Below are 17,418 nucleotides of genomic sequence, written 5' to 3' on the forward strand. Positions count from 1 at the left end.
TGGTGAGGCTGCAAAGTGGAGTGCGCTTTATTTGATAATAACTCAGTTATTATCAGTTGGGCGGTTGAACGATGCGCTTGTGAATTTTATAATTTAAATTATTTATTATATTGTGTTTACTATTATATTTTCAAAAGGTAAATCACTTTACAATACGGGGGCTCTATTTTTTATTTTGTTTTGCCTTAATCGAGTAGACCTTCAACCTCAGCAAACGCTACGAGAACATCAAACTAATTGTAAGTCAGTATTATTGTACCTACGTCAAGTATAGCTGCTGTATGGCTGTGAGTCATGATGAATAAATCCTTTACACATCGGTTGTGGCTTTAAACCCTATTTCATTACCTTTAATAGACTTTAAAGCAAAGTTTTGTGAGTCCTAACTTGGTTCAGTTAAGTACTTGTGTGTGTATATATATATATATATATATATATATATATATATATATATAATATTTAAATATAATATTTTCTTATTGGTTTTATAAAAGCATATAAATAATTCTCTTGTCAATTTTATATTTTTAACTTTGCACAAATTGTGTCTGCTGTATATGTTGTGATTCATCGTCGGAACTGTCATCCTGCGCACGCTCAAATACTGGCAGGCGTATGTGTGCGATCTTCTGAAGTTAGGGAATGTCTTTTAATAATATCAGATAAAAGAAGAAAGGGTACCTTACTTGGGGCGATTTGACATAGACTTAAGTGTCGCCGCATTAGTTGGTACGAATCAGTTTGTAGATGTTATTTACACTCGGGTTGGGCGGCCTTCCCGAATATAAAATAGAGAAGATAAATAAAGAAGCGTCACCACAGCGCCATCACGTTGCCATACTTAAGAGGAATTCCAGCGGAACCATCGTCCTAATGGTATTGTTTCTCACGAGCGCTGTTTCCGACGTACCGGTTGTCCGGCACTTAAACACAACCCCTCAGCATTTCTAAGCATGCTCGAGTTTGTCACGGTGTGCACATTTCATTGTCAATCTTTTGCATTGTATTTGGTATTGTAAATGTACGGCAAGTATGTTCATAATGACCCACTCCAAGAAATGAAAGTTTATCTTGTGTTTGTTTGCTTAACAAACCAAAACCGTCTCAGACGCAGCAGCTCTCGCTGAGATTTCTGGGTAGTTACAAATCTGAGAATATTATGTGCATTTACTCATTTAAATTGCTGCGTTTTGCATTTTTTTTTTCACAGAGTGATGTAGTTATTTGTCCTCCATTCACGATTCACTCTGATATTCGAAGAATTGTTTTAGCGTGTAGGGCGCTGGAAAAACCCTGAGTGAGAAGGACTTGTGGCAACATGGCTTCCCGCACTCTGCCTGTAAGAAATTAAGATCATACTTTCAGGGATCATTTCTATAGTCTTTGACTTGAGAAATATCGTGTGAAAGTGATCACCTACGCTACCCACGATGAAGAGTCGTGATGTTCCTTTCTGAGCGCGAAGCGGACAACGAGTAATGATTCAGTTCATACGCTCGTTGTCATTGATGACCGTTCCTCGTTCCCTAGTGGAGCTTGGAGGAAGGGAGCATGATCAGAGTGGTCGTGTAGATACGTTTAATAATATTAATGTTACCGTAGACATCGCCTCACCACAGGCGGTGTTGTTGGTTCTTTACATGAGATATGTGCGCTACACTTTCTAGTTAATGTCTGTAGCGCAGCCAACCTGACTCCACCTCGACGCTGCAGTAAACCGGTGAAGAGGGAGAAGTTTGGCCTCCGGCAAGTAGACCCGGGTTGGATTCGCTGTGTGTCAGCTACTTAGACTTGTGCATTGACTTGTTTTTTTCAATATGTCTAAAATGTGATAATAAAATTCTGAGTGTGAGAGTTGTTGGAGAAATTCTCCTGCGTGGTCGGTAAGTTTAATCTGCCCTCTACAAGAAAACAAAACTGAGAGCATTGAAGATATTTATACTGCACAATTTAAGAGAAAGATTCAGAGCTGCTCCAAAGCAGAGGTCTGATCAGTCTGCCCCTACTACTGACAAAGAGGGCTTTATACTGATGACAGATTGTGTATCATTGATTAGCTTGTCATTTACAGGATGCCAACTCAATCATCAATAATCAAATCAAATCAATCGGGCTCATCCAATGGTTTACTTGTCTGAAACGTGATAATAAAATCTTGAGTGTGAGAATGAAACTTATTTTGACGTGATTTTTTTGTTTTTTCATTTTTTCTGGAAGCGCTGATGTACAGACTGTCATTCAGTGATTCGGGGAAGTGTTGTGAAATATATGATACTATTATAGCCCCATAAGCCCGCCACAGTTTGAAAAGCTCTCAACGGTACGCAGCAAATCAAAGCGGTCATGTGATTCACAGAGGGAACGAAGCAGTAGTTGCTTCAAATGTCATCGTTCAGCTGATCATTTCCGTTATAAAGCAACCGCGTTCATACGCGCATCGGGGGTTTGGTCGCAGACGTAACATCTCTAAATACAAATGTGTCGATGAATTGCGCCATATATCATTGTGTGTGAACAACTGTTCCGTACTTCCATTTTCCACTGCTTTTATCGCCTGTGATCTGCACTCCGATGTGCCGCGCCGTTTCCTTATGGAACGAAACAAAACACTGTGCGTAATGTAAACACTCCCTCATTCGCTCTCTTACCTAACCTTCCCAGCAGCGCACGTGCTACACCCTATTCATTATATATAATGTATAATATATAAAGAGATATAACATACCTCATGTCGCAGCAGTGAGTATCATGTATGGAGCAGCGGAAACAATGCGAGCGGCTAAGAAGACCCTTTGAATGCAGAAATTATCGTATCCATCGCTGATTTTTGGCATTTACACACAACTGACATATTGCGCCATAGCCTCGGGTTATCACACATATGTTTGAGCGTCCTTCAAGAAAGTTTGTGTTGGAAAGTGTGCTGTAGGTTTTTTCACTATTTGGGTTTGAATATAACTTTGCCGAGGACGGCTGGGTTTTTGAAAGGACCCCACTTTACAGAAGTCGCAATGAAAACAACGAGCAGGGGACCAAACGGGGCAAGAGAACCCCTGAGTGAGAAGGGCCTGTTGCGACATGGCTTCCCAAACTCTGCCAGAGGGAAGTTGAGATCATGCTTTCAGGGATCATTTCTGTAGTTTTTGATTTCAGAAGTGTCCGTGGAAGCAATCACTTACGCTTCCCATCCTGAAGAATTGTGATGTTACTCTCTGAGCGTGAAGGGCAACGAGTGGTGGGTGGTATGAGGTATACGTTTGTTGTCATTGATTATTGTTCCATAGTGGAGCTTGGAGGAAGGAAGCATGATCCGAGTGGTATGTGTTAATAAAAATACAACTGTCGATGGCAGAATGACCCTTTCTGAAACTGGAATATTCTGTATTGTAAATCAGCTGTTGACGGCCGCGTGACTTTTTCCTAAACTAAGACATTTTGTGTTGTAAATCGGTTTTCCACATGGAGCTTCATTCACATTGGTCGCGGGGGATATCTGCTGGTTAAATGACGGTATCGCAACAAACCTGACTCAAACCCAATGCAGCAGTAAACCCGTGGTCATGTATAGCGTAGTGAGTGAGGTTTGGCCTTCTACAAGTAGACCCGGGTTAGGTTCCCTGTGTGTCAACTACTTAGACTTGTTCATTGACTTGTGTTTTTCAATGTCTAAAACGTGATAATAAAATCTTGAGTGTGAGAGTGTGTCTTACCGTCTAAAGCACATTTAAAAAATAAGAGGCTTCCTGTCAAAAGCAGACTCTGAAAAATGAATCCATGCATTCATAACGAGTAGAGTGGACAACTGTAATGGCCTATTCACCAGCCTCCCGAAATCAGCTGTGCAGCGGCTACAGTTAATCCAAAATGCAGCTGCACGCGTTCTCACTGGGAGTAAAAAAAAAAAAAAAAAAAAGAACGTTTGAACACATCACACCTGTTCTTATATCTCTACATTGGCTCCCTGTTGAAACTAGGGTTGATTTTAAGATTCTGCTACTTGTATATAAAGCTATAAATGGCCTTGCACCTCAGTATATAAAATAAATGCTAATTATACATGAACCAGCAAGAACTCTCAGGTCCACAGGCAGTGGTCTTTTAACTATCCCTCGTACCAACTCTAAAGCAGGGAGACTGCCTTCTTCTGTATCTATGCCACAAGTAAATGGAACACCCTGCCTGAGGACAGGAGAGAGGCCCCCACACTCAACTTTTAAAAGCAGGTTAAAAAACCTTGCTGTTCGCTACAGTCTATGACTGACTGCTGTGTGTGTGTGTGTTCTCTATGTTGTGAGATTTGTGTGTGTGTTCTGTATGCTGTGCGATCTGTTTATTCTGCACTGACTGTTCTTATGATTCCACAGACATTTTATATATTTTCTTTGATTGTATTTCTTTGTAAAGCGCATTGTGTTGCCCTGGTATGAAATGCGCTTCATAAATAAAGTGTGCCTTGACTTGACACATAGTTGTTTCACATACCACATTTGCATCTTTATTTTGTCATAACTACTAGTATCTCATAAGTTTGTGTCTTTAATTAATTTCTTTATCTTACATGTTTACTTGTTGCTCCAGAGCCATCTTGCACGCACTGATCGAGGCCTGTAATCTTCTGATCCAAAGTCATACATGCCCTGCTGGCTCTCCACCTAATTATGTGTCTTACTGACTGAGAGGGTTGGCGTAAGTACATACGAGCTCTTCCAGTAACTTGATCCAAGCGCTATTTAACGGTGGACACCAATAGTACATGCAGGGCCATTTAGTGGCTGTGGTTTTGAGAATTGTGGTGTTTTGTGGGTTAAGTGTTGTATGATTCATAGTTTTGTTTGTGTGAAAACAGAATCTGTGAGAGTATGAAGGTTTGTTGTATGGCCTAAACTGTGGACTGTTGCCTGACCCATTATTTGGCCACTCAACAGGGCCCATAGAAATGAAGGTGAGCAGAGCCATTTAAAAAAATCAGTATTAGTGTTGACTGTCTGGGATGTGGCCAGACATTTACCAGATGCTTTTATCCAAAGTGACTTACAATTATTCAGACACAGCCATCAGGAGTTAAGTGCTCTAGGACACTGCAGCATGCTAGCATGAGAAGCCTGGAATCAAACCAGCAACCTCTGGATTACTAGACAACCAGCTCTACCTCCTGAGCTACCATTCCCCAAGCGTTAGGTAGTTTCAGCATTATTGCTGAAATTAATGTTGTTTGAGTGCCGTTGGGATAAAGACGACGGAAATATTATTGTATTGTGAGGGACAGAGAACGACACAGAAAAGTGGATGAGAAAAGCACTGTTAAAAGTCACGGATGGAGATAGTTTGAAGTGAGCGGCCAGAGGGTTGGAGCGTACTGAGAGAGGTTTCTGGGAGAGATGTCAACTGCATGCGCGCTGCTGATGTCGTGTGAATGTCTGTGTGTGACTAGCCCCGTCCAATATCCACAGCTTAGCCACCACACAGGAACATCATTATTAAAACACTGAGTTCGGTGGACAAAGTTCTAAAATTAAATATAGCTGCACACAGCAATACACAGGGTCCAGGGTAGTCGGGTAAAGTTCAATGGACGAGTATGCTTTGGCTCTCTGTTCCAGTGTGTTTTGTAACAGCAGAAGTTGATTTGTTCCGGTCTGTTTACAGTGTCATCCAAGATTCAAGATGTTTATTTGTCACATACTTATACATACGAGTATACATATATGTCGTGAAATGACATTGCATACATATCCTGTACCACTCTTACGTACTTCTCTGCCACCCCTGACTTCCTCATGCAATACCACACTTCCTCTCTCAGCACCTATCATATGCTTTCTTTAAATCCACAAAGACGCAGTGCAACTCCCTCTGGCATTCCCTGTACTTTCCCATCAGCATTCTTAAAGCAATATTATGTATGTGCACATGTGTGCAGTAAAGTGACATGTGAGTAAAGTGAGGTAGTGTGTGTGGTGATATACGGTTCAGTATACAACGGTACGACACAACAAAACAATAACAGAACAGCAATACAGCACACACAGTATGCTATAACCCAGTCCAGTGATACAGCATGCTGTACAGTATGCAACATACAGTACAGTAAGGCAGTAGGTCCTATGTGTGTGTCTCAGTGGGGGCCCCTGGTGAGTTCAGCGTTTACAGTCCTTATGGCTTGTGGGAAGAAACTCTGTATTAGTCTCTCTGTTCTCGCTGTGTGACTGCGGAGGCACTTGCCCGACCGCAGCAGCCGGAACAGTCCATTGTTGGGGTGTTGAGGATCCTTCATGATCCTGAGGTCTCTGCGACTCCACCTCCTGGTGTATAAGCCCTGCAGGGAGGGGAGGGTAGTTCCAGTAGTACGTTCGACTGAACGCACCACCGTCTGCAGTGCCCGCCTGTCCTGAGCAGTACTGTTCCCAAACCAGGCAGTGACGTTGCCTGTCAGGATGCTCTCTACTGCTCCGGAGTAGAAGGACTTGAGAATTCCCAGCGAGACTCTGAATTTCTTCAGCTGCCTGAGGTGGTAAAGACGCTGCCTCGCCTTCCCCACCAGAGTGTCTGTATGTAAAGTCCGTGTTAAGTCCTCCGTGATGTGGACTCCCAGGTACTTGGAGCTGCTCACCCTGTTGACAGAAGTCCTATTAATCTCAACAGTGCATGTCTCCTTGGTTGTAATCCTCTCCTAAAGCCCACAATCAGCTCCTTAGTTTTGCTGACGTTCAGGAGGAGGCTGTTAACCTGGCACCAGAGTGACAGGTCAGCCATCTCGTCACGGTAGGCCTTCTCGTCATCATCAGTGATTAGTTCCACCATGACTGTGTCGTCAGCAAACTTGATGATAGTGTGAGAGCTGGACCTGGCCACACAGTCGTGTGTACTGGGAGTACAGTAGGTGGCTAAGGACGAAGCCCTGGGGTGATTCTGTGTTCGGGTGAGGGTGCTGGACGTGTGCCTCCCCACCCTATAACCACCTGGGGCCTGGTTGTGAGGAAGTCCAGGATCCAGCCACACAGTGGAGTGCTCAGTCCTACTCTCGCAGCTTGACAGCCAGTCTGGTGGGGACAGTGGTGTTGAAAGCTGAACTGTAGTCAATAAACAGCAATCTCACATAGCCCCCCTTCCGGGGCAGTATCCTATGACCGGGTGGTATTTGCGGCCGTGGGTGGGTTTCCGACGCCGCAACAAACGCCGGTTATCATTCTACGTCGGGGCTGCATGATTATGGCTAAAATGATAATCACAAATTTTTTATTCAGTATTGTGATCACGATTATTTATCACGATTATTCATCCATTTTGGGAAACAGAATAATTTTTTTGCACTTTGTAAATCAACAGGAAACTGCCTCACAGTAATAATAGAATTTATAAACCTATAATGAAATAAACTGAAATGTACAAATCTTTGAATCAAAATAACACTTTCTTTACATGAATTCAGTCTTCTTAAGGCTATATATAAATGACATCCAAACAAGAAGGTAAATTATGTAACCCCCCTCCCCTCACACACACGACACAGCACCCCCAAGAATTTCCTTACAATTTGACATTTTCATGAAACACTTTAAAACCAAAAAACTACAATGCGCCAATTATTTCGGTTTTATGTTTATTTAAGACTGAAAATTAATAAAACGGGTAAGTGTAGAGCAGTGGGGTAAATGCGGAAATGGAGACTCCAATACGCATTTCTGCTTAAAGTTAGGCATATACATTAAAAGATGACCTAGAACACCCGTACGTTTTGCTTTGTACCCTGTTAGTGCAACTTCCGGCTTATAGGCAACGTGAAGCTGACTGCACATTGCCGGAGCAAACCGCCATACTTTTGGGATCATTCACGTAGTCTGTGAGTTTGGGTGAGTATTTTGGAGTTAAAACATGGCTCGAAGGTCTTGTTAGGTGAAAAACTGCCACAGAAAATCTTGCAACCATCTTGTGTAAAACCTCAACCCTTTCTTTTACTCCATTCCTTTCTCCATTTTTGTACATATTGTTTTAGCTTTTTCTCAAGGCAATTGAATGGAAGTGATCCACCAAAAATGCTTACCAGAGTCCATAGCAACCCATAGAAACGGTCCAACTTCACATTCCCTATTGATGTGGAGATGTTTTTTTAATCACATTTCATTTTGTGTCTCATTTGGGACTATTCTGTGAATTCTGCTGCAGTGACAAATAAATCTTATTTTGAGTGTCACAACAGCGCCATCATGCTGTCATGCTTGTGAACAATTCTAACAGAAACATCGAGCAGGGCCACCATTTCTTACGGACTGTTTCCGACGCACCGGTTGTCCGGCGCATAGAACAATCCCCTCAAACTATCCAATTCTTAAACACGGTAGAGTTTGTTACAATGTGCATGTGTTCATTCCGCAGTGTAATTGTACAGAGAATATCTCCATAATGACCTAATCCAGCAATTTAAAAGTTGTTGTTTTTCAATCGTCAAACCAAAAACGTCTCAGAGACGCCAGCTCTCGCTGAAATTTCTGGATAATGACAATTATGAGAATATAATTAATTATAATTAATGCGTTAATAAAAAAAAATACATGAAAAAATATATATCTCAAGCCCAGTGATTGTTAGACACATGTGCTTTTAGACAAAGGATGAACTCGTTTGTCTTCGGTTCACAATTCACTCTGGCGTTTGAAGAATTGTTGTCGACCGGGTTGGAGCTTGAGAAACCTGGAGTGAGAAGGACTTGTTGCAACATGGCTTCCCGCACTCTGCCAGTGAGAAGTTAAGATCATACTTTCAGGGATCATTTCTATAGTCTTTGACTTGAGAAATGTCGTGTGAAAGTGATCACCTACACTACCCACGATGAAGAGTCGTGATGTTCCTTTCTGAGCGCGAAGCGGACAACGAGTAATGATTCAGTTCATACGCTCGTTGTCATTGATGATCGTTCTTCGTTCCCTAGTGGAGCTTGGAGGAAGGGAGCATGATCAGAGTGGTCGGGTATATATGTTTAATAATATAACTGTTACCGTAGACAGCGCCTCGCCACAGGTGGTGTTGTTGGTTCTTTCCATGTGATTTGTGCAGAGCACTTTCTAGCTAATGGCTGTAGCGCAGCCAACCTGACTCCACCTCGACGCTGTTGTAAACCGGTGAAGTGGGAGAGGTTTGGCCTCCGGCAAGTAGACCCGGGTTGGATTCGCTGTGTGTCAGCTACTTAGACTTGTGCATTGACTTGTGTTTTTCAATGTCTGAAATGTGATAATAAAATTTTGAGTGTGAGAGTTGGTGGAGAAATTCTCCTGCGTGGTCGGTAAGTTTAATCTGCCCTCTACAAGAAAACAAAACTGAGAGTATTGAAGATATTTATACTGCACAATTTAAGAGAAAGATTCAACGCTGCTCCAAAGCAGAGTTCTGATCAGTCTGCTCCTACTACTGACAAAGAGGGCTTTATACTGATGACAGATTGTGTATCATTGATTAGCTTTTCATTTACAGGATGCCAACTCAATCATCAATAATCAAATCAAATAAATCAGAAGCTTATCCAATGGTTTACGGTCAAACTCAGGTCACAGGTACAGTCCGACTGTGCCATAAAACACACACACAAGGCTCTGTGAAGTTACTCTTATCACCACACAAGGTTGAGTGTGGATGGAACGGTATCTGTTTTTTTTCCAATAGGACAAAAGGCATTGTTTAGAAACAAACAAAACTCTTTCTGACACACAGGTTGTCCGGCGCATAAAACAATCCCCTCAAACTATCCAATTCTTAAACACGATAGTTTGTTACAATGTGCATGTGTATATTTTCATTCCCTAGTTTAATTGTACACAGAATATCTCCATAATGACCTACTCCAACAATTTAAAAGTTGTTGTTTTTCAATCGTCAAACCAAAAACGTCTCAGAGACGCCAGCTCTCGCTGAGATTTCTGGATAATGACAAATATGAGAATATAATTAATTATAATTAATGTGTAAATAAAAAAAAAATACATGAAAAAAAAAACATCTCAAGCCCAGTGATTGTTAGACACATGTGCTTTTGGACAAAGGATGAACTCGTTTGTCTTCGGTTCATAATTCACTCTGATGTTTGAAGAAATGTTGTCGCCTGGATGGAGCTGGAGAAACCTGGAGTGAGAAGGACTTGTTGCAACATGGCTTCCCGCACTCTGCCAGTGAGAAGTTAAGATCATACTTTCAGGGATCATTTCTATAGTCTTTGACTTGAGAAATATCGTGTGAAAGTGATCACCTACGCTACCCACGATGAAGAGTCGTGATGTTCCTTTCTGAGCGCGAAGCGGACAACGAGTAATGATTCAATTCATACGCTCGTTGTCATTGATGACCGTTCCTCGTTCCCTAGTGGAGCTTGGATGAAGGGAGCATGATCAGAGTGGTCGGGTATATATGTCTAATAATGTTACTGTTACCGTAGACAACGCATCACCACAGGCGGTGTTGTTGGTTCTTTGCATGAGATATGTGCACTACACTTTCTAGCTAATGGCTGTAGCGCAGCCAACCTGACTCCACCTCAACGCTGCAGTAAACCGGTGAAGAGGGAGAAGTTTGGCCTCCGGCAAGTAGACCCGGGTTGGATTCGCTGTGTGTCAGCTACTTAGACTTGTGCATTGACTTGTTTTTTTCAATATGTCTAAAATGTGATAATAAAATCTTGAGTGTGAGAGGTGTTGGAGAAATTCTCCTGCGTGGTCGGTAAATGTAATCTGCCCGCTACAAGAAAACAAAACCGAGAAAATTGAAGATATTTATACTGCACAATTTAAGAAAGATTCAGAGCTGCTCCAAAGCAGAGTTCTGATCAGTCTGCCCCTACTACTGACAAAGAGGGCTTTATACTGATGACAGATTGTGTATCATTGATTAGCTTTTCATTGACAGGATGCCAACTCAATCATCAATAATCAAACGAAATAAATCAGGAACTTATCCAATGGTTTACGGTCAATCTCAGGTCACAGGTACAGTCTGACTGTGCGTTACCGTAGACAACGCATCACCACAGGCGGTGTTGTTGGTTGGAGTGTGGATGGAACGGTATCTGTTTTTTTCCCCCAATAGGACAATAGGCATTGTTTAGAAAACAGTCTGTTTTCTAAACAAACAAAACTGTTTCTGACGCACAGGTTGTCCGGCGCATAAAACAATCCCCTCAAACTATCCAATTCTTAAACACGATAGAGTTTGTTACAATGTGCATGTGTATATTTTCATCCCGTAGTTTAATTGTACACAGAATATCTCCATAATGACCTACTCCAACAATTTTAAAGTTTTTGTTTTTCAATCGTCAAACCCTAAAACGTCTCAGAGACGCCAGCTCTCGCTGAGATTTCTGGATAAGGACAAATATGAGAATATAATGTTAGTTTACTTATTTTAACCACTCTGAACTGGTTGATTCTGTTTTTATTTTCGGAAATTCAGAAATGTTCACTTTTTTCCAAGTCGTTATACACATGACTTATATTGTATTCGATTAAATGCGCTAATAAAAAAATTACATGAAAAAAATATATCTCAGGCCCAGTGATTGTTAGACACGTGCTTTTGGACAAAGGATGAACTCGTTTGTCTTCGGTTCATAATTCACTCTGATGTTTGAAGAAATGTTGTCGCCTGGGTCGAGCTGGAGAAACCTGGAGTGAGAAGGACTTGTGGCAACATGGCTTCCCGCACTCTGCCTGTAAGAAATTAAGATCATACTTTCAGGGATCATTTCTATAGTCTTTGACTTGAGAAATATCGTGTGAAAGTGATCACCTACGCTACCCACGATGAAGAGTCGTGATGTTCCTTTCTGAGCGCGAAGCGGACAACGAGTAATGATTCAATTCATACGCTCGTTTTCATTGATGACCGTTCCTCGTTCCCTAGTGGAGCTTGGAGAAAGGGAGCATGATCAGAGTGGTCGGGTATATATGTCTAATAATGTTACTGTTACCGTAGACAACGCATCACCACAGGCGGTGTTGTTGGTTCTTTACATGAGATATGTGCACTACACTTTCTAGCTAAGGGCTGTAGCGCAGCCAACCTGACTCCACCTCGACGCTGCAGTAAACCGGTGAAGTGGGAGAAGTTTGGCCTCCGGCAAGTAGACCCGGGTTGGATTCGCTGTGTGTCAGCTACTTAGACTTGTGCATTGACTTGTTTTTTTCAATATGTCTAAAATGTGATAATAAAATCTTGAGTGTGAGAGGTGTTGGAGAAATTCTCCTGCGTGGTCGGTAAGTTTAATCTGCCCGCTACAAGAAAACAAAACCGAGAGCATTGAAGATATTTATATTGCACAATTTAAGAAAGATTCAGAGCTGCTCCAAAGCAGAGTTCTGATCAGTCTGCCCCTACTACTGACAAAGAGGGCTTTATACTGATGACAGATTGTGTATCATTGATTAGCTTGTCATTTACAGGATGCCAACTCAATCATCAATAATCAAATCAAATCAATCGGGCTCATCCAATGGTTTACGGTCAAACTCAGGTCACAGGTACAGTCCGACTGTGCCATAAAACACACACACAAGGCTCTGTGAAGTTACTCTTATCACCACACAAGGTTGAGTGTGGATGGAACGGTGTCTGTTTTTTTCCAATAGGACAATAGGCATTGTTTAGAAAACAGTCTGTTTTCTAAACCAACAAAACTGTTTCTGACGCACAGGTTGTCCGGCGCATAAAACAATCCCCTCAAACTTTCCAATTCTTAAACACGATAGAGTTTGTTACAATGTGCATGTGTATATTTTCATTCCGTAGTTTAATTGTACACAGAATATCTCCATAATGACCTACTCCAACAATTTAAAAGTTTTTGTTTTTCAATCGTCAAACCAAAAACGTCTCAGAGACGCCAGCTCTCGCTGAGATTTCTGGATAAGGACAAATATGAGAATATAATGTTAGTTTACTTATTTTAACCACTCTGAACTGGTTGATTCTGTTTTTATTTTCGGAAATTCAGAAATGTTCACTTTTTTCCAAGTCGTTAGACACATGCCTTATATTGTATTCGATTAAATGCGCTAATAAAAAAATTACATGAAAAAAATATATCTCAAGCCCAGTGATTGTTAGACACATGTGCTTTCGGTCAAAGGATGAACTCGTTTGTCTTCGGTTCATAATTCACTCTGATGTTTGAAGAAATGTTGACGCCTGGATGGAGCTGGAGAAACCTGGAGTGAGAAGGACTTGTTGCAACATGGCTTCCCGCACTCTGCCCGTAAGAAATTAAGATCATACTTTCAGGGATCATTTCTATAGTCTTTGACTTGAGAAATATCGTGTGAAAGTGATCACCTATGCTACCCACGATGAAGAGTCGTGATGTTCCTTTCTGAGCGCGAAGCGGACAACGAGTAATGATTCAATTCATACGCTCGTTGTCATTGATGACCGTTCCTCGTTCCCTAGTGGAGCTTGGAGGAAGGGAGCATGATCAGAGTGGTCGGGTATATATGATTAATAATGTTACTGTTACCGTAGACAACGCCTCACCACAGGCGGTGTTGCTGGTCCTTTTCATGTGATTTGTGCAGAACACTTTCTAGTTAATGGCTGCAGCGCAGCCAACCTGACTCCACCTTGACGCCGTAGTAAACCGGTGAAGAGGGAGAGGTTTGGCCTCCGGCAAGTAGAACCGGGTTGGATTCGCTGTGTGTCAGCTACTTAGACTTGTGCATTGACTTGTGTTTTTCAATATGTCTGAAACGTGATAATAAAATTCTGAGTGTGAGAGTTGTTGGAGAAATTCTCCTGTGTGGTCGGTAAACTTAATCTGCCCGCTACAGGAAAACAAAACAGAGTATTGAAGATATTTATACTGCACAATTTAAGAGAAAGATTCAGAGCTGCTCCAAAGCAGAGGTCTGATCAGTCTGCCCCTACTACTGACAAAGAGGGCTTTATACTGATGACAGATTGTGTATCATTGATTAGCTTGTCATTTACAGGATGCCAACTCAATCATCAATAATCAAATCAAATCAATCGGGCTCATCCAATGGTTTACTTGTCTGAAACGTGATAATAAAATCTTGAGTGTGAGAATGAAACTTATTTTGACGTGATTTTTTTGGTTTTTTATTTTTTCTGAAAGCGCTGATGTACAGACTGTCATTCAGTGATTCGGGGAAGTGTTGTGAAATATATGATGCTATTATAGCCCCATAAGCCCGCCACAGTTTGAAAAGCTCTCAACACGGTACGCAGCAAATCAAAGCGGTCATGTGATTCACAGAGGGAACGAAGCAGTAGTTGCTTCAAATGTCATCGTTCAGCTGATCATTTCCGTTATAAAGCAACCGCGTTCATACGCGCATCGGGGGTTTGGTCGCAGACGTAACATCTCTACAAATGTGTCGATGAATTGCGCCATATATCATTGTGTGTGAACAACTGTTCCGTACTTCCATTTTCCACTGCTTTTATCGCCTGTGATCTGCACTCCGATGTGCCGCGCCGTTTCCTTATGGAACGAAACAAAACACTGTGCGTAATGTAAACACTCCCTCATTCGCTCTCTTACCTAACCTTCCCAGCAGCGCACGTGCTACACCCTATTCATTATATATAATGTATAATATATAAAGAGATATAACATACCTTCCAACCATCAGTTGCAGCAGTGAGTATTATGTATGGAGCAGCGGAAACAATGCGAGCGGCTAAGAAGACCCTTTGAATGCAGAAATTATCGTATCCATCGCTGATTTTTGGCATTTACACACAACTGACATATTGCGCCATAGCCTCGGGTTATCACACATATGTTTGAGAGTCCTTCAAGAAAGTTTGTGTTGGAAAGTGTGCTGTAGGTTTTTTCACTATTTGGGTTTGAATATAACTTTGCCGAGGACGACTGGGTTTTTGAAAGGACCCCACTTTACAGAAGTCGCAATGAAAACCACGCGCAGGGGACCAAACGGGGCAAGAGAACCCCTGAGTGAGAAGGGCCTGTTGCGACATGGCTTCCCAAACTCTGCCAGAGGGAAGTTGAGATCATGCTTTCAGGGATCATTTCTGTAGTTTTTGATTTCAGAAGTGTCCGTGGAAGCAATCACTTACGCTTCCCATCCTGAAGAATTGTGATGTTACTCTCTGAGCGTGAAGGGCAACGAGTGGTGGGTGGTATGAGGTATACGTTTGTTGTCATTGATTATTGTTCCATAGTGGAGCTTGGAGGAAGGAAACATGATCCGAGTGGTATGTGTTAATAAAAATACAACTGTCGATGGCAGAATGACCCTTTCTGAAACTGGAATATTCTGTATTGTAAATCAGCTGTTGACGGCCGCGTGACTTTTTCCTAAACTAAGACATTTTGTGTTGTAAATCGGTTTTCCACATGGAGCTTCATTCACATTGGTCGCGGGGGATATCTGCTGGTTAAATGACGGTATCGCAACAAACCTGACTCAAACCCAATGCAGCAGTAAACCCGTGGTCATGTATAGCGTAGTGAGTGAGGTTTGGCCTTCTACAAGTAGACCCGGGTTAGGTTCCCTGTGTGTCAACTACTTAGACTTGTTCATTGACTTGTGTTTTTCAATGTCTAAAACGTGATAATAAAATCTTGAGTGTGAGAGTGTGTCTTACCGTCTAAAGCACATTTAAAAAATAAGAGGCTTCCTGTCAAAAGCAGACTCTGAAAAATGAATCCATGCATTCATAACGAGTAGAGTGGACAACTGTAATGGCCTATTCACCAGCCTCCCGAAATCAGCTGTGCAGCGGCTACAGTTAATCCAAAATGCAGCTGCACGCGTTCTCACTGGGAGTAAAAAAAAAAAAAAAGAATGTTTGAACACATCACACCTGTTCTTATATCTCTACATTGGCTCCCTGTTGAAACTAGGGTTGATTTCAAGATTCTGCTACTTGTATATAAAGCTATAAATGGCCTTGCACCTCAGTATATAAAATAAATGCTAATTATACATGAACCAGCAAGAACTCTCAGGTCCACAGGCAGTGGTCTTTTAACTATCCCTCGTACCAACTCTAAAGCAGGGAGACTGCCTTCTTCTGTATCTATGCCACAAGTAAATGGAACACCCTGCCTGAGGACAGGAGAGAGGCCCCCACACTCAACTTTTAAAAGCAGGTTAAAAAACCTTGCTGTTCGCTACAGTCTATGACTGACTGCTGTGTGTGTGTGTGTTCTCTATGTTGTGAGATTTGTGTGTGTGTTCTGTATGCTGTGCGATCTGTTTATTCTGCACTGACTGTTCTTATGATTCCACAGACATTTTATATATTTTCTTTGATTGTATTTCTTTGTAAAGCGCATTGTGTTGCCCTGGTATGAAATGCGCTTCATAAATAAAGTGTGCCTTGACTTGACACATCGTTGTTTCACATACCACATTTGCATCTTTATTTTGTCATAACTACTAGTATCTCATAAGTTTGTGTCTTTAATTAATTTCTTTATCTTACATGTTTACTTGTTGCTCCAGAGCCATCTTGCATGCACTGATCGAGGCCTGTAATCTTCTGATCCAAAGTCATACATGCCCTGCTGGCTCTCCACCTAATAATGTATCTTAATGACTGAGAGGGTTGGCGTAAGTACATACGAGCTCTTCCAGTAACTTGATCCAAGCGCTATTTAACGGTGGACACCAATAGTACATGCAGGGCCATTTAGTGGCTGTGGTTTTGAGAATTATGGTGTTTTGTGGGTTAAGTGTTGTATGATTCATAGTTTTGTTCGTGTGAAAACAGAATCTGTGAGAGTATGAAGGTTTGTTGTATGGCCTAAACTGTGGACTGTTGCCTGACCCATGATTTGGCCACTCAACAGGGCCCATAGAAATGAAGGTGAGCAGAGCCATTTAAAAAAATCAGTATTAGTGTTGACTGTCTGGGATGTGGCAAGACATTTACCAGATGCTTTTATCCAAAGTGACTTACAATTATTCAGACACCAATGGACACAGCCATCAGGAGTTAAGTGCTCTAGGACACTGCAGCATGCTAGCATGAGAAGCCTGGAATCAAACCAGCAACCTCTGGATTACTACACAACCAGCTCTACCTCCTGAGCTACCATTCCCCAAGCGTTAGGTAGTTTCAGCATTATTGCTGAAATTAATGTTGTTTGAGTGCCGTTGGGATAAAGACGACGGAAATATTATTGTATTGTGAGGGACAGAGAACGACACAGAAAAGTGGATGAGAAAAGGACTGTCAAAAGTCACGGATGGAGATAGGTGGAAGTGAGCGGCTAGAGGGTTGGAGCGTACTGAGAGAGGTTTCTGGGAGAGATGTCAACTGCATGCGCGCTGCTGATGTCGTGTGAATGTCTGTGTGTGACTAGCCCCGTCCAATATCCACAGCTTAGCCACCACACAGGAACATCATTATTAAAACACTGAGTTCGGTGGACAAAGTTCTAAAATT

The sequence above is a fragment of the Zeus faber genome (genome assembly GCF_960531495.2).
Source record: "Zeus faber genome assembly, chromosome: 20".
In the NCBI taxonomy this organism is placed as follows: Eukaryota; Metazoa; Chordata; class Actinopteri; order Zeiformes; family Zeidae; genus Zeus; species Zeus faber.